Source organism: Ranitomeya imitator, chromosome 5 (assembly GCF_032444005.1).
Source record: "Ranitomeya imitator isolate aRanImi1 chromosome 5, aRanImi1.pri, whole genome shotgun sequence".
In the NCBI taxonomy this organism is placed as follows: Eukaryota; Metazoa; Chordata; class Amphibia; order Anura; family Dendrobatidae; genus Ranitomeya; species Ranitomeya imitator.
The window spans coordinates 228,279,689-228,298,871 of NC_091286.1; the positions used below are offsets into that span (position 1 = coordinate 228,279,689).

At 44.8% G+C, this 19,183-nt stretch overlaps 1 protein-coding gene across 1 annotated transcript in view; it reads left to right on the forward strand.

The window, feature by feature from the left end:
• Window positions 1-19,183, forward strand: part of TXLNB (taxilin beta) — a 238,289-nt gene that overhangs the window by 15,940 nt on the left and 203,166 nt on the right. The gene's annotated exons all lie outside the window — the stretch shown is intronic.

The window sequence follows — 19,183 nt, forward strand, 5'->3', positions numbered from 1 at the left end:
TTGAAAAAAAAAAATAGAATAAAATGATTTTTTCAGGAAGAATTTAGAAACCAAATAAAATAAAATGATTTTTTCAGGGAGAATTTAGAAAACAAATAAAACAAAAAAAGGCTTTTTATGGCCCACTGAGTGAGAGATGACGCACACAGGAGTCAGGAGTGGCACACAAGCCCAGAGGCCAATATTTATCTCCCACTGATTGATGTAGTGATTTTTTCAGGTAGATTTTGGAACCCAAATCAAGCTAAAAAAAATAATAGGCTTTCTATGGCCCACAATTGGAGAGAGAGAGAGAGAGATGGCACACCCAGGAGTTAAGACTGGCACACAAGCAGAAAGGGCCATATTAATCTCCCACTGATTTGTTTTTTTTTGTTTTTTTCAGGGAGACTTTAGGAAAGAAAAAAATTAAATAAAATGATTTTTTCAGGAAGAATTTAGAAGCCAAAGAAAATCAAATGATTTTTTCAGGGAGAATTTAGAAAAGAAATAAAACAAAAAAAGGCTTTCTATGGCCCACTGAGTGAGAGATGACGCACACAGGAGTCAGGAGTGGCACACAAGCCCAGAGGCCAATATTTATCTCCCACTGATTGATGTAGTGATTTTTTCAGGTAGATTTTGGAACCCAAATCAAGCTAAAAAAATAATAGGCTTTCTATGGCCCACAATTGGAGAGAGAGAGAGATGGCACACCCAGGAGTCAAGACTGGCACACAAGCAGAAAGGGCAATATTAATCTCCCACTGATTTTTTTTTTTTTTTTTCAGGGAGACTTTAGGAAAAAAAAAATAGAATAAAATGATTTTTTCAGGAAGAATTTAGAAACCAAATAAAATAAAATGATTTTTTCAGGGAGAATTTAGAAAACAAATAAAACAAAAAAAGGCTTTCTATGGCCCACTGAGTGAGAGATGACGCACACATGAGTCAGGAGTGGCACACAAGCCCAGAGGCCAATATTTATCTCCCACTGATTGATGTAGTGATTTTTTCAGGTAGATTTTGGAACCCAAATCAAGCTAAAAAAATAATAGGCTTTCTATGGCCCACAATTGGAGAGAGAGAGAGAGATGGCACACCCAGGAGTCAAGACTGGCACACAAGCAGAAAGGGCAATATTAATCTCCCACTGATTTGTTTTTTTTTGTTTTTTTTTCAGGGAGACTTTAGGAAAAAAAAAATAGAATAAAATGATTTTTTCAGGAAGAATTTAGAAACCAAAGAAAATAAAATGATTTTTTCAGGGAGAATTTAGAAAAGAAATAAAACAAAAAAAGGCTTTCTATGGCCCACTGAGTGAGAGATGACGCACACAGGAGTCAGGAGTGGCACACAAGCCCAGAGGCCAATATTTATCTCCCACTGATTGATGTAGTGATTTTTTCAGGTAGATTTTGGAACCCAAATCAAGCTAAAAAAATAATAGGCTTTCTATGGCCCACAATTGGAGAGAGAGAGAGAGAGAGAGAGATGGCACACCCAGGAGTCAAGACTGGCACACAAGCAGAAAGGGCAATATTAATCTCCCACTGATTTGTTTGTTTGTTTGTTTTTTTTCAGGGAGACTTTAGGAAAAAAAAAATAGAATAAAATGATTTTTTCAGGAAGAATTTAGAAACCAAAGAAAATAAAATGATTTTTTCAGGGAGAATTTAGAAAACAAATAAAACAAAAAAAGGCTTTCTATGGCCCACTGAGTGAGAGATGACGCACACAGGAGTCAGGAGTGGCACACAAGCCCAGAGGCCAATATTTATCTCCCACTTTTTTTTTTTGTTCCAGGGAAAATTTATAAACCCAATAAAAAAAATAATAAATAGGCTTTCTATGGCCCACTATCTGAGAGACAGAGAGAGATGGCACGCTTAGGACTGGCACACAAGCCCAAAGGCCAATATTAATCTCCCTTTTTTTTTAAGGGAGAATTTATAAAACCAAAAAAAAAATAAATAAATAGGCTTTCTATGGCCCACTATTTGTGAGAGAGATGGCACGCTCAGGACTGGCACACAAGCCCAGAGGCCAATATTAATCTCCCACTTTTTTTTTTTTTTTCCAGGGAAAATTTATAAACCCATTAAAAAAAAAAATAAATAAATAGGCTTTCTATGGCCCACTGAGTGAGTGATGATGCACACAGGAGTCAAGAGTGGCACACAAGCCCTGAGGCCAATATTTTTCTCCCACTGATTGATGTAGTGATTTTTTCAGGTAGATTTTATAACCCAAATCAAGCAAAAAAATAAATAGGCTTTCTATAGCCCACTGAGTGAGAGATGACACAGACAGGGATGGCACTCTAGCAGAAATGTCAATCTTAATCTCCCACAAAAAAAAAAAAAAACAGGGAGTGTCCTTCAATTACTATCTCCCTGCAGTAATCTCAGCCAGGTATGGCAGGCAGCAATAAGGAGTGGACTGATGCACAAATTAAATAAAAAGTGTGTACAAACCAAAAAGATAGCTGTGCAGAAAGGAAGGAACAAGAGGATTTGTGCTTTGAAAAAAGCAGTTGGTTTGCACAGCGGCGTACATACAGCAATGCAGCTATCAGGGAGCCTTCTAGGGCAGCCCAATGAGCTACAGCGCTGAGGGAAAAAAAAAAATAAAATGTAGCTTCCACTGTCCCTGCACACCGAAGGTGGTGTTGGGCAGTGGAAATCGCTACAGCACAAGCGGTTTGGTGGTTAATGGACCCTGCCTAACGCTTTCCCTGCTTCTGACGAAGCGGCAGCAACCTCTCCCTAAGCTCAGATCAGCAGCAGTAACATGGCGGTCGGCGGGAACGCCCCTTTATAGCCCCTGTGACGCCGCAGACAGCAAGCCAATCACTGCAATGCCCTTCTCTAAGATGGTGGGGACCAGGACCTATGTCATCACGCTGCCCACACTCTGCGTTTACCTTCATTGGCTGAGAAATGGCGCTTTTCGCGTCATTGAAACGCGACTTTGGCGCGAAAGTCACGTACCGCATGGCCGACCCCGCACAGGGGCCGGATCGGGTTTCATGAAACCCGACTTTGCCAAAAGTCGGCGACTTTTGAAAATGAACGACCCGTTTCGCTCAACCCTACTGGCCAGCACAACCGATGGGGCTCATTGATTCATTTTCAACACCAGGCAGCAACTGTTGGTCAGAATGACCAGAATGGTCATTGTCATGTTTACTCTGACTATTAACCTTGTACCATGCCTGTGTCAACTCTATTTCCCTTTCCACTGATATCTGTTGCTCATCTTCATCCTCCCAGCTCAACTCCCTCTTCTCCTCCAAATCCTACATGTAGAATGGATGTTGAGGGTCCACAACTGATACATGAACTTGTAAATGGCTGTTCTTCTTCTACGCCCTCTTGCAATCTGGTAAAATATGAAGGAGGTGACAGCGTTGATTCTATGCTTGTCCCTACTGAAAAATGTAGTCTCCTCTTTGAAGGGCTTCAGAAGAGTACATGCTTTCTTCATCAACTGTTTTGGTGGATCTCAAAATAACCTATGCTTCAGTTTTACTGCTGCTTCATGTAGTTTATCACTGCTTTATGCTGCTCATACAGACTTTCCAACATATGCAGCCTTGAATTCCAGTGGGCTGTGATGCCATCATAAGATGGTAAGAATGTTCCTGGCATTGCCATGGAACTTACATTAACGATCTTTTCCTCTGTAATTCCCTTAACCTTCTGGCTATTACAGAAACCTGGATCCAGCACTCAGACACCACCGCTGCTGCCGCTCTCTCGTTTGGTGGGCTGAAATTTTCACATACCACCAGACCTGAGAACAGACAGGGTGGAGGTGTTGGTTTGCTCCTTTCATCACAATGTGCTTTCCAGGTCATCCCCCTGGTTCCCTCACTTACATTTCCTTCCTTTGAAGTCCACGCCGTCAGACTCTTTAAGCCCTTTTACTTGCGAGTGGTGGTTGTTTATCGCCCTCCAGGCTCCTCCCGCCTGTTTCTATACCACTTTGCCACCTGGCTTACTCACTTTCTATCCTGTGACATCCCCACCCTCATCATGGGAGACTTTATCCCCATCAATGATCCCCTCTCCAAATCTGCCTCTCATCTTCTTTCTCTAACTTCTTCATTCGGCCTCTCACAGTTTACTAATTCTCCTATGCATGAGGATGGGAATACTCTGGACCTGGTTTTCTCCCGACCCAGATCGCTGCACGACTTTACTAACTCCCCTCTCCTGCTCTCGGACCACAACCTTCTTTCCTTCTCTGTCAAGAATTGTCTCCTCACCCAGGACACCCCCACTTACCACACTTATCGGAATACATGTACCATTAATACCCAGCAGCTTATGGACAATCTCCACACATCTTTAGCCCCCATCTCCCACCTCTCCTGTCCAGACTTAGCATTGTCACACTTCAATAATACACTGAAGAATGCCCTAGATGAAGCAGCACCTTCTACACGCAGAAAGACCCGACACAGACAATGGCAGCCCTGGCACACTATGCAAACACGCTTTCTTCAGCATTGCTCAAGGTGTGCAGAGCGGCAGAGGAGAAAATCTCTCTTAGCAGAAGACTTCATCCACTATAAGTTCATGCTCAAAACCTATAACTCTGCCCTTTATCTGGCCAAACAATCCTACTTCACCACCCTCATCACCTCACTATCCAACAACCCAAATCGACTTTTTGAAACCTTAAACTCTCTCCTGAAACCTAAAGTACAGGCCCCATCACCAATCTCAGTGGTGAGGATCTGGTCACTTATTTCCTAGAAAAAAATCAACCACATCCATCAGGATATCTCATCCCAATCTCCTCAGTGCCTGGATCCCCTTCCCTGTCGCACCTCAAGCTCACTAGACATCTTTGAGCCTGTTTCAGAAGAAGAAGTTTCCAAGCTCCTCACTTCTGCTCATCCTACAACCTGCAACAGTGACCCCATTCCTTCACATCTCCTGCAGTCTCTCTCACCAGTGGTCACCACTCACCTGACTAAAATATTTAACCTCTCTCTTTCTTCAGGTATCTTTCCCTCCTCATTTAAACATGCCATCATAACCCCTATACTTAAAAAGCCATCCCTGGACCAGAACTGCACTGCTAACTACAGACTTGTCTCTAACCTTTCCTTCATCTCTAAACTCCTGGAACGCTTGGTCCACTCCCGTCTAACCCGCTATCTCTCGGATCTCTTCTCAACCCCTTACAATCTGGTTTTCGCTGTTTACACTCCACTGAAACTGCCCTCACTAAAGTCTCTAATGATCTAATAACAGCTAAATCCAAAGGTCATTGCTCTCTACTGATTCTCCTGGATCTCTCTGCTGCATTTGACACAGTGGATCACCAGCTCCTTCTCATTATGCTCCGCTCCATAGGCCTCAAGGACACAGCCCTCTCCTGGTTCTCCTTCTACCTCTCTGACCGCTCCTTCACTGTATCTTTTGCCGGCTCGTCTTCTTCTCCTCGTCCCCTTACTATCGGGGTTCCGCAGGGCTCAGTCCTAGGCCCCCTCCTCTTCTCTCTATACATGGTCCCTATTGGACAAACAATCAGAAGATTTGGGTTCCAGTATCATCTCTATGCTGATGACACCCAATTATACACTTCTTCCCCTGACATCACCCCTACCCTAAGTCAAAATACCAAGGATTGTCTGTCTGCTGTCTCTAACATCATGTCCTCCCTCTATCTGAAACTAAATCTCTCCAAAGCTGAACTTCTTGTGTTTCTCCCTTCTACTAACCTCACTCTACCCAACATCGAAATTACCCTGGAGGGTTCAACCATAACTCCCAAGCAGCATGCCCGCTGTCTTGGGGTCATATTCGACCCCGAACTTTTCTTTACTCCCTATATCCGATCACTCACTCGCTCTTGTCACCTGCATCTTAAAAACATCTCCAGAATCCGACCTTTTCTCACCTTTGAAACTGCTAAGACTCTTACTGTCGCTCTTATTCATTCTCGTCTGGACTACTGCAACTCCCTTCTGATTCGTCTCCCTCTTACCAAACTTTCCCCTCTCCAATCCATCTTGAATGCAGCAGCCAGAGTCATATTTCTGTCCAGCCGCTTCACCGATGCCTTCATCTTGTGCCAGTCATTACACTGGCTACCCATTTGCTACAGGGTCCAGTATAAACTCATCTCTCTCACCCACAAAGCTCTCCACAGTTCTGCACCGCCTTATATCTCTTCTCTCATCTCTGTCTATCGCCCTACACGTGCCCTCCGTTCTACAAATGACCTAAGACTAACATCCCCCGTAATCCGAACCTCGCACCTCCGTCTCCAAGACTTCTCTCGTGCTGCACCAGCTCTCTGGAATGCACTTCCCCAGATGATCAGACTGATACCTAGCCCTGACCTATTCAAGCGCGCTTTGAAAACCCATCTCTTCAAACAAGCCTACTACATCAACTACTCAGTAAACTAACTTTGCCCTGTTCCCTCCTTCCAAATATTATTCTGAATCTGCACCCTACTATTCACCTGTCTCCACACCCTCCATGCACATGATAACTGCACTTGATGCTTGTCTATTGCACTTAAACAAACAGGCTGATGACTGGATCAAGCAGCTTTATATGAAAATCCCTATTTATTATAATTGCCAGACCTGAAATAACAAGCACTTTTCACCTATTGTGTCCCCCCATTTCCTTGTAGATTGTAAGCTTGCGAGCAGGGACCTCACCCCTAATGTCACTGTTTAAATTGTCTTAACATGTACTGAATTTATTGTCTGTACATGTCCCCGCTTAATTGTAAAGTGCTGCAGATTATGTTGGTGCTATATAAATAAAAAATTATTATTACTATTATTATTTTTAATTCCAAGCTGCAGGTGATGGAATTCCGATCAGCATGAGCGTTGCCACTTGATGTACAGAAGCAAATGTGCCACTGTACAACTTCCCTCAGCCTTTCAAGCTGTAAAACCTTTTTGACTGTGATTTACCTTGCATGAGCAAAAGAGAGGAGGTCAGTGTGATGTTAACTCTTTACCCCCTGGCTGTTGGGGATGGGGTTATGTCTTTTGAGTGGGATGGGAAGGAATTGTATGAGGAGAACGATCACCACTGCCTGGTGTTGGAAATGGTTCAAGTTCCCATTTGCGGAGGCTTCACCACCTGTCCCTTTGCAATGGTGCTTTGCTGCCACTACAAATATTCACCCAGCGGGCCATGAAACTCATGCATTGTCCCTGCCAATTTTTATTGCACCAGGTGTCAGTGTAATTTGGAGGTCAGAGACAAGTCGAGAGAACGGCTTACATTTTCTTGCATGTAAGAGCTTTCTGTGGGTATTAATGAATGATGGCTTGGTATCTGCCAGTGAGTCTGAGCACACGCCATCATTTCTCAAAAGGCAGAAACTTGACCAGGTAAGAGTGTAACTGGCAAACCACCTGACCACTGCGGGCAAATGTCTGTTTCCTAGACACACAATCAGGGATGGATATTTTCCGACGCTATGGGGAAGGAGGAGGTTGTGTACTTGGAGTATAACAAGCAGTAGTGGTGGATAAAAATGATGATGGTGATGATGACACTGACCAGACACTACATGAGGATGCAGCCTGGTTGACAAATATATGGGAGTGACAAAAAAAGGGAAGCAGGTAAACTTGAGGTTTGCTCTGCTTGCTGACTGCCTTACTTTTCTCAAATGAGCAGGGGTTGTCACTTCATGCGCTGATAGAAAGCCACGGTTCATAGTTTATATAAATCAGGATGTTCATGGCTTAGTCTCCTCTTGCAGAGTCTGCAAACTGACAAAGAATGTTCTTGTTCAGCACAGAATTGTCAACATCATCCCAGACAGTTGCCTCTCTGGGGGTAATGGAATGGGCACCTTGACACCCTTCTCCCATTTCCTGATTCCCACCTTGAGATTTGCCATGGCTTAGAGAGCTACTAAAACTTCTAGTGCACCTACCACCATTGCTCACAAACCAGCAATGTAGCTTGGCTTGGGTCCTCCATCTCCTCCATCACATTGTCTTTTGAGCACAAAGGCTAACTGTTCATGTCTTCCAATAAATCAACTGGAAGAACACGTTCTGGTGTAGTATCTTACTTAGCCCCCAAAGTGCTGTAGGTTAGGGGACTAAGGGGCAGGACAGAAACAAGTTTCATTGCCGGAATAGAAATTCCACTCCATACAACATTTCGTGTTATGATGGCAAAGGAGATGGACGAAGCAGATCACTGGCTCAAGCTGATGGTGCCGCTGTCAGAGCCTACATCATGGTGCTGTGACTGAGGTGAGCAATGTGACATATTGTCCATTACGCCCTCCACTTTCTTCCCACTGATATGCTTGCCAGAAGTAAAGTAAGCTAATTGTTACCTTCATTTTGTGACAATACTGCCAGGACTATTGCTGCCAAATCTCTGTGGTGCGACTGCTAGCAGCTCTCACATTTTTTTGTGTTATGGTTTTTTTTTTATTTCTCATGGTACCATGTCCGTTGCGAGTACCATGTTTAACTTCTTTGCCAAAATTTGTTACCAGCCACACCTAACTATCACTGGAAAATGATGGAATCAATCACAAATGCAAAAGGCAGGGTTCACATGACAGCCAAAAAGGCTAATGCAAAATCAGTCTGCCAGTAATATTGGTGCGGCCTGTAGTTCTGTAACCCAAACTTGAGAACCTGCAAAAGACAGTGTGTATGGATCTAATATTGGACTACTAAAACAAAGAAACATGCAAGGTAAACAGTTGATTTTAAATTTCTGGATTCTTAAGATTTATCATTTGTATTCAAAAATATAAATTAATTACCGGCAATTTATCTAAGTATATCCTAAATACTATATGTAGATCTGGTGTATTTAAAGGGCCACTGTCACCCCCTCCAGCCGTTATAAACTAAAAGAGCCACCTTGTGCAGCAGTAATGCTGCATTCTAACAAGGTGGCTCTTTTAGTTTTTGGTGCATGTATTCCCAAAATAAAGCATTTTATAACTTCTCCAAAATACCTGTCTTTCGCCAGGGAGGCAGGTCCTCACCCCCCTGCTTGAACCGGTACTCTGCCGTCACTGAAATCTTCAGGGGCTCCGGGCGCCGCCCCCACCGCGCTGTTTTCGCATGAAATCCGGCACCTGCTCTGGCCATCTGACGTCACAGCCAGGCTTGCAGACTGCGCCTGTGCGGCCAGTGCGGCCACCCACCTTGGTAATCCCAGCCCCGCAGTGTGTTATGCATTATGCACAGTGCGGGGCTGGGATTCCTGGGCATGCGCACTGCGTGTGTCAGCCACTCACCCAGGTCCCCCACTGACACACACAGTGCGCATACCCAGGAATCCCAGCCCCGCACTGTGCATAATGCATAACACACTGCGGGACACTGGGGTTACCAAGGTGGGTGGTCGCACAGGCGCAGTCTGCAAGCCTGGCTGGGACGTCAGATGGCCAGAGCTTACTGCGCCTGCATGAGACAGTACTACACAGCGCAGGCGCCGGATTTCATGTGAAAACAGCGTGGAGGGGGCGGTGTCCCCGGAGCCCCTGAAGATTTGAGTGATGGCAGTGTGGCGGTTCAAGCAGGGGGGTGAGGACTTGCCTACCTGGCGAAAGACATGTATTTTGGAGAAATTATAAAACGATTTATTTTGGGAATACATGCACCAAAAACTAAAAGAGCCACCTTGTTAGAATGCAGCATTACTGCTGCACAAGGTGGCTCTTTTAGTTTATAAGGGGAGGGGGTGACAGTGGCCCTTTAACCATTGCCTGTTGCTTCACTTTTGCATAGCAATCATACAAAAACCCCAAAATACTCATTAGAGTATCTTAGGACTCCCTGCTAAATAAATATAATGCTAATTTTCCTCTTAATAATCACTTTCATTTGCATATGGTATAAGAAAAGTCTATGACTATAATTATGTGGCTGCTACCTGTGCAACAAGATGACGAGAATCTGTGTAGAACATTTCTTTCCAAAGGAAATGTAATTAGCAATCAAAAAGCTGCAAATTTATCCTAAGGCTGCGCTCACACAATGCGGTGTGTTTTACATATGACAACAGCTGAAAGCATTTTCATTGATATTGGCCATGCAGTTATCCAGAGAAACAGATGTGTTAGAGCCTTAAATTATATGAGTGTTTTTTTTAGTTGCAGCAGTCCAACGTGATTTCAGACATTTTTAATTATTGATAGTTGGGTGCACATTATTCCCAGCCACAATCAAGAATAATCAAGCAAAAGTATATAGCAACCCATCGGATATCATATAGTAGTTAAACACAGTCCTCAAATAGACTTATGCAGTTCTATATCACTTTTGATGAAGGCCATAATATAAAAGCAGTGTGGGGCGGAATATACACCAAGTATCAGCCATAATTCCCCTAATATTCCACTTGCAGAAACAGAAACACATAAGCAATGAGAATGGCCATTGTTTCAAGCCACGACCAACCTCAAGAAGAATGTCCTGTAAGTGTCAGTCATAATGCTGTCTAGTTGTCAAGAATTTAGTAGTCAGCAACTACATTGAGTACTCCCTTCTTCCTGATCCCATGTACTTCTCCTTTTCTCTGAAGCTATATATTCAAAATGCTTCTGCTGGTAAAGAGATTAATGCAGGGGTGGATTAAGGGTAGCCAGGGCCCCGGGCTGTTCAGGTTCTGTGGGCCCCCCGGTAAAGTGACGGTGTCATGCGACAGGGTCATCATATACCTGAACCAGATTATTCCAGAAAAATAGTTGCTGAGTGAAATTCCACTTCTCACCTATCACACATTAACAGTTCCCATCACCAGATCACACATACAGTTAGGGCCAGAAATATTTGGACAGTGACACAATTTTCGCGAGTTGGGCTCTGCATGCCACCACATTGGATTTGAAATGAAACCTCTACAACAGAATTCAAGTGCAGATTGTAACGTTTAATTTGAAGGGTTGAACAAAAATATCTGATAGAAAATGTAGGAATTGTACACATTTCTTTACAAATACTCCACATTTTAGGAGGTCAAAAGTAATTGGACAAATAAACATAACCCAAACAAAATATTTTTATTTTCAATATTTTGTTGCAAATCCTTTGGAGGCAATCACTGCCTTAAGTCTGGAACCCATGGACATCACCAAACGCTGGGTTTCCTCCTTCTTAATGCTTTGCCAGGCCTTTACAGCCGCAGCCTTCAGGTCTTGCTTGTTTGTGGGTCTTTCCGTCTTAAGTCTGGATTTGAGCAAGTGAAATGCATGCTCAATTGGGTTTAGATCTGGAGATTGACTTGGCCATTGCAGAATGTTCCACTTTTTGGCACTCAGGAACTCCTGGGTAGCTTTGGATGTATGCTTGGGGTCATTGTCCATCTGTACTATGAAGCGCCGTCCAATCAACTTTGCAGCATTTGGCTGAATCTGGGCTGAAAGTATATCCCGGTACACTTCAGAATTCATCCGGCTACTCTTGTCTGCTCTTATGTCATCAATAAACACAAGTGACCCAGTGCCATTGAAAGCCATGCATGCCCATGCCATCACGTTGCCTCCACCATGTTTTACAGAGGATGTGGTGTGCCTTGGATCATGTGCCGTTCCCTTTCTTCTCCAAACTTTTTTCTTCCCATCATTCTGGTACAGGTTGATCTTTGTCTATAGAATACTTTTCCAGAACTGAGCTGGCTTCTTGAGGTGTTTTTCTGCAAATTTAACTCTGGCCTGTCTATTTTTGGTATTGATGAATGGTTTGCATCTAGATGTGAACCCTTTGTATTTACTGTCATGGAGTCTTCTCTTTACTGTTGACTTAGAGACAGATACACCTACTTCACTGAGAGTGTTCTGGACTTCAGTTGATGTTGTGAACGGGTTCTTCTTCACCAAATTAAGTATGCGGCGATCATCCACCACTGTTGTCATCCGTGGACGCCCAGGCCTTTTTGAGTTCCCAAGCTCACCAGTCAATTCCTTTTTTCTCAGAATGTACCCAACTGTTGATTTTGCTACTCCAAGCATGTCTGCTATCTCTCTGATGGATTTTATCTTTTTTTTCAGCCTCAGGATGTTCTGCTTTACCTCAATTGAGAGTTCCTTTGACCGCATGTTGTCTGCTCACAGCAACAGCTTCCAAATGCAAAACCACACACCTGGAATCCACCCCTGACCTTTTAACTACTTCATTGATTACAGGTTAACGAGGGAGACGCCTTCAGAGTTAATTGCAGCCCTTAGAGTCCATTGTCCAATTACTTTTGGTCCCTTGAAAAAGAGGACGCTATGCATTACAGAGCTATGATTCCTAAACCCTTTCTCCGATTTGGATGTGGAAACTATCATATTGCAGCTGGGAGTGTGCACTTTCAGCCCATATTATATATATAATTGTATTTCTGAACATGTTTTTGTAAACAGCTAAAATAACAAAACTTGTGTCACTGTCCAAATATTTCTGGCCCTAACTGTATAACCGGCAGCTTTTGTTTTGGCCAAAAGATTTTTCAAGCCGCCACCATAACACGGTGGACACTTTCGGCCGAGCCCTACTCTGCTGTAACCTATTAAATATTTGTTAAAATATGCAATACAATTTAGGTATATTTTTATTCATTTTTCAATTTTTAAAATGACCAATAATGTCACATACAAGGAACAAATACAACACCATGACCTGACCACATATTACCACCAGTGACAGAATAATATCACATACAAGGAACAAATACCCCCGCACCATGACCTGACCACATATTACCACCACATAGTGACTGAATACTACAATACTGATCAGTAATAAAAAAAGACAAAAACACAATACTATCACCATAAGTGCCATTATATACAGGAGATCTGTACTTAGTAAGCAGTGTCTGTGTAGAGGTAATACAGTGATCACAAGTGACAATATACACAAGACCTCTGTATATAGTATACAGTGCATAGTGTCAGTGTATAGGTAACACACTGACTCACCAGTGACGTCTCTAGGTGAAGTCCTTCATCTTTCATCCAGCACAGACCGCCATCACTTCTTCCAGCCAGGACTCGTCTCTGCAGGAAATAACACAGTTATCTCGAGCTCCGCTTGCAGAACATGTTACTTAATTTTCCCAACTTCTACATTACACCACATGAAGAAAAAAAGGCGACATAGTGTCACTCTGCACAGTAACAGGACCGCGCCCCCATTTAAAACAATGTCCTCAAAAAATGAAACAAATACATCACTGCAGTAATAATATCCCTTAATTAGCCCCTATGGTAATAATATCCCCCATCCTGGCCCGTGTATCCCATTCCTGGCTCCAGCCATATGTTCTCGCATATTGCCCTCATGAGTATCCATCCTTGCCCATATGATCTCCCCATCCTGCCCCATTGGTCTCCATTGTATCCATCCTGCCCCATGATCCTGCACGATCTGTCTCCAATGCTGCCCCATGTCTTTCATTCTGCCCCACGTCTCCAATCATGCCCCGCATCTACATTTTTCCCATGTCTCCAATCCTGCCCCATTTGTCTCCAGTCCTGCCCCAGTGTGTCCAGCATCTCTGCCCCCAGTGTCCAGCATCTCTGCCCCCAGTGTCCAGCATCTCTGCCCCCAGTGTCCAGCATCTCTGGCCCCAATGTGTCCAGCATCTCTGCCCCCAATGTGTCCAGCATCTCTGCCCCCAATGTGTCCAGCATCTCTGCCCCAATGTGTCCAGCATCTCTGCCCCCAGTGTCCAGCATCTCTGCCCTCAGTGTCCAGCATCTCTGCCCCCAATATCTCCAGCATCTCTGCCCCTAGTGTCCAGCATCTCTGCCCCAATGTGTCCAGCATCTCTGCCCCCAATGTGTCCAGCACCTCTGCCCCCAATGTGTCCAGCATCTCTGCCCCCAATGTGTCCAGCATCTCTGCCCCAATGTGACCAGCATCTCTGCCCCCAGTGTCCAGCATCTCTGCCCCCAGTGTCCAGCATCTCTGCCCCCAGTGTCCGGCATCTCTGCCCCCTGTGTCCGGCATCTCTGCCCCCAATGTACCTAGCATTTCTGCCCCAATGTGTCCAGAATCTCTGCCCCCAGTGTCGAGCATCCCTGCCCCAGTGTCCGGCATCTCTGCCCCCTGTGTCCAACATCTCTGCCCCCAATGTGTCCAGCATCTCTGCCCCCAGTGTCCAGTGTCCAGCATCTCTGCCCCCAGTGTCCAGCATCTCTGCCCCCAATGTGTCCAGCATCTCTGCCTCCAGTGTACAGCATCTCTGCCCCCAATGTGTCCAGCATCTCGGCCCCAATGTGTCCAGCATCTCTTCCCCCAATGTGTCCAGCATCTCTGCCCCCAATGTGTCCAGCATCTCTGTCCCAGTGTCCAGCATCTCTGCCCCTAGTGTCCAGCATCTCTGCCCCCAGTGTCCGGCATCTCAGCCCCCAATGTATCCAGCATCTCTGCCCCCAATGTGTCCAGCATCTCTGCCCCAATGTGTCCAGCATATCTGCCCCCAATGTGTCCAGCATCTCTGCCCCCAGTGTCCAGCATCTCTGCCCCCAATGTGTCCAGCATCTCTGCCCCTAGTGTCCAGCATCTCTGCCCCAGTGTCCATCATCTCTGCCCCCAGTTTCCAGCATTCTGGCCCGGGTCCCCCGGATTGCCACTCTCAATAAAAAAAAAAGAAAAGAGTTCTTCTCACCTGACCGCGCTCCTTCGGCGAAGCTCCCTTCTCGCAACTGAAGTTCGCACTCGCTGGCGACTGACAATGACATCAGATGCCGGTGACATGCACGCTGTGGCTGACGTCAGCTGCCAGCCTCCGATTGGCTGGCGGCTGTTAACTATTGACGTGCGGGCGCGGGCCTGCACGTCAATAACATTAAACTGCTGCAGCGCAGGCAGGGGCCTGGTGAGCAGATGAGACGGGGCCCGATGTGGGCCCCCTCTACCCACTGGGCCCATACGCCAGTCAGGGTAGTAATGCCCTGATGGCAGTGGTCAATCTGAGCGGTAGCCCAGGGCCCCCCCTCACCACTGGGCCCTGGGCTACCGCCCAGATTGACCTCATTATAATCCACCCCTGGATTAGTGGCATATTTTTAAAATATTCTTCTTTATTTGTCATGCTTGCTTATATAGTACCATCATACAGTATCACTGTCCCATCACTGTCCCCACTGGGGCTAACCATCCAAATTTCCTATCAGTATGTCTTTGGAATGTGGGAGGGAACCGGAGCACCTGGAGGAAATCTATGAAAATCCAGGGAGAACATACATACATACATAGTTACATAAAAATAGTAATAAATATATGAGACATTCTATTTAAATAGGACCTTTCACCAGTATGAACTGGGATATAATCTGGAGTGCATGCAGCGTGTAAACATTGATGTTGATATCAGTGTTGTTCCTAAGGTTATCAATTTAGGACTGTATCTATGAATGCTGTTCCTAGTTCCTGTAGGATTATAGCAGTAGGAAACACAATTCCTTAAAAAAAAAACCAATTAGTGGTTAATGTACTAACTACCTCTGCTATCTTAGTATGGTTCAGGACCTTTTTACTAGAGTTATAGTTGTTACTAGTGATGAGCAAGCATACTCAGTAATGCTCGGTACATGCCCGAGCATCGCTGTACCCACAGTGATCGGCGAGTGCTGAGCTTTTCCAGGATTATTTGGCAGGAGTTTGGGTCCCCAGACTGCATGTTTGGTGCTCTTTAGAGCGCTAATCAACATGCAGGGATTGTCTGCCACGCACTGTAATGCCGCAGCCATGTTGGTTGTGGCATTACAGTGATTGGCTGGCCGCACAGTGTCATCAGGTCTATATCAGACCTGGCACCGCCCTGTTCACCAGTGTACGGAGATTTGCTGCAGCAATATGGACAAAATAGGTCGTGTATCAATTACTGTGGGTATACCATAATTGAATATACAAATCCAGCTAAACCAACAGTCCTTCTAAGGACTAATTACGGGCAGGGCCGGCGTTAGGGGCAGGCAGACCAGGCAGCTGCCTGGGGCCCCCACTCCCCCAGGGGTCCCCAGCTAGCGCCAAGTCACGCAGCCGCTATGGGGCCCCTGTGAGGCAGCGCCGACTCCCCCGCCACATTGAATTATACCGGCGTCTGCTGGTACAGTTCAAAGCAATGATGGAGGAGAGAGCATCACCTGACGCTCCCTCTCCCATCATTTCCCGCTCTGCCTCTGACACAGTGGGTGCGCGCGCACTCACTGGGACCCAGGCAGTGCGGCGGCAGCCACCGACACAGGAGCAGGGAGCAGCGTGGGCTCGGGGAGAGGTAAGGAGCTTTTGTTTTTTTTTTTTGTTTTTTTTTTTACTGGACTGTGCGGCCTTTCTCGGGAGGAGAGAGGCGGGGAGGGAAGGGGGGATGTGAGCTGTGCTATATACTCCTGTATGCTCTGCTGTATATTACTGTGGGCTCTGCTGTATACTACTGTGGGCTGTGCTATATACTACTGTGGGTTCTGCTGTATACTACTGTGGGCTCTGCTGTATACTACTGTGGGCTCTGCTGTATACTACTGTGGGCAGTGGTGTATACTACTGTGTTCAGTGCTGTATACTACTGTGGGCTCTGCTGTATGCTACTGGGGGCTCTGCTGTATACTACTGTGGGCAATGCTGTATACTACTGTGGGCTGTGTTTTATACTACTGTGGGCAGTGCTGTATACTACTGTGGGCTCTGCTGTATACTACTGTGAGGGGCTGCATTATATTGTATAGGGAGGTTACATTATACTCTGTGGGGGGGCTGCATTATACTCTGTGGGGTGGCTGCATTATACTCTGTGGGGTGGTGGCTGCATTATACTATATGTGGGCTGCATTATACTGTATCGAGGACTATGGGGAATGCGTTATACTATATGAAGAACTATGTGGTGCATTATACTATGGGAAGTGAATTGTACTACATGGATGACTATGGCGGTGCATTATACTTTATGGAGCACTGTGAGGAGTGTATTATGCTATATGGAGGACTGAGGAGTATATTTTAATATATGGAGGACTATGAGGAGTGTATTGTACTATATGGAGGACTATGGGAAGTGTATAATACTATATGGAGGATTTTGAGGAGTGTATTATACATTTTACAATATGGAGGACTGTGGTGCACATTATAATATATGGAGGAGTATGGGGTGTATTATACTAAACAAGCAAAATGCTGCATATTCATTCGGTGATTGGATTGTTTATGCTGGAATAAAAATCCTTGTTCTCAGCAGCACATCGCCGGTGTAAACAGTAGATGTGCTGCTGATAACATGATCCTGTATGGTGATCTGTTAGTGATCTATTAGTGATGGTTCTGTGCCCATCATTCTTTCCCAGACGGTGGAAAGAGGCTGGGAAACAAGCGTCCAATGACTTCAGTATTGTCGATCACACTCGTTTAGCAGCCTGAGATCAGTGCATGTAAGTACAACCGAAATGCTTCTGTGTGATGTGCAATATGTCAGCATTTGGGGCCCCATTTTAAACTTTGCCTAGGGCCCCACTTTGCCTAAAATCAGCCCTGATTACGGGGTATATAGATTGCAGTGCTAGTTAGGCAGGGAGTGTACATGGGTACACAGATAACAGTAGCAGGCAGGTATTGTATGTGGCATACTTCATTGCATACATCAAGATGGTCCATTCCATTACTGTCTACTTCTTATGCCTATTATATATATATCTAGGTCCAGGTATCATTGGCCAGGAATAATTTTTTTTTGCATCTTAATCCTGTTTATTTAAATCCAGAGCTCACATTTTTTTCTCCATTTGCATGTTGGGACTGCAGAATACAGCCAGATCCTTTTCATAGTACAGCGTGAAAACCCAGCTATTTTAAACGGGTTTGTCCATCCCAGCGGTCACATCGGAGTGCGCATAAAATTCTGCCATTTCTGTTGTACTGTAACATTTTGTGGGAGTGTCTTATACAATTTCTTGACAAAATTTTTCTGCCCAAAAATATTTAGCTGCCCCCAAAAATATTTAGCTAGGGCACATATTTTACATTGGATTTGGTCCAACACACAGATTGCATATCATTGCGGTCAAAATTGTGCCATTTCAGGCCTCCATAGAATTGTTTTTGTTGTCTCTTAGCCTATTTATTGACGCAATTTTGCTGGCCAAAAAAAATACAGGCCAGATATTTTTTATTGTGTGGTATCACCGTCACATGCCTCATCTATCTGTGGGCTAAAAATTGTGGCATTTCAGGCATATATTGAACTGTTTTTGCTGTGTGCAACCCTAGTTAGTGACACCATTTTGCTGTAAAAAAAAATACAGGCCACATATTTTACAGTGTGGTATCTCCATTACATGCCTCATCTATCTGAGAGATAAAAAAAATTGTGGCATTTCAGGCCTATATTGAACTGTTTTGCTGTGTGTTACCCTAGTTCTTGAAACTATTTTCCTGTAAGAAAATAAAAATGTAGTTCACATATTTTACAGCGTAGTATCTCTGTCACAGGCCTCTGTTGGCTACAAATTGTGGCATTTGAGGCGTTCATTCAACTGTTTTTCCGGTGTCTTAGCCTAGTTACTGACACCAGTTTGCTGGGGAAAACAAAAATTGTTAGCTATAGGCCAGATATTTTAAACTGTGGTTTTCCCGCACACGAATAAAATATAAGTTTGCTCCAATTTCAGCCATTTGTAGTGAACGTGGAAAATATTATAGTGCATTTAAAATAGGCAAGGCGCGTAACAAGGGACGGGGAAGTGGACATGATGGTGATGGTGCATGCAGAGGCCAAGGCCGTGGGCAAGCTGAAATTGTGCCACAATAAACACCCACATCTTCTCGCCAATCTACCTGTCCGAGTTACTAGGGGACCGAAGAACAACACTTTTGAACCCATAACAGTGTCAAAAGGTTGTTGGTTGGATAGCGGATAATGCTTTCAGTTCATTTGCCACCACTACCAGCACCCTGTCATCCACACGGTCAAGTTTGAGTAGCCGTGAGTGTGGACCGCATATTCCTCACCCTGATTGTCCTTCCTGCCACCTTGCTATGTTCCCGAAGACAACTGATCCTACACTTGGACACTCCGAAGAGCTGTTCACTTTTCATTTATAGATTCGGGCCTCTAGCCTGGTAAACTTGAAGTGGGGCCAGATTAAATCGTATGTCGCTACAAATATTTGAGCAGCCACAGTCGGCGATGGTGGGAACGTGTCACAAGAGGTGGACGATGATGAGACACAATTTCCA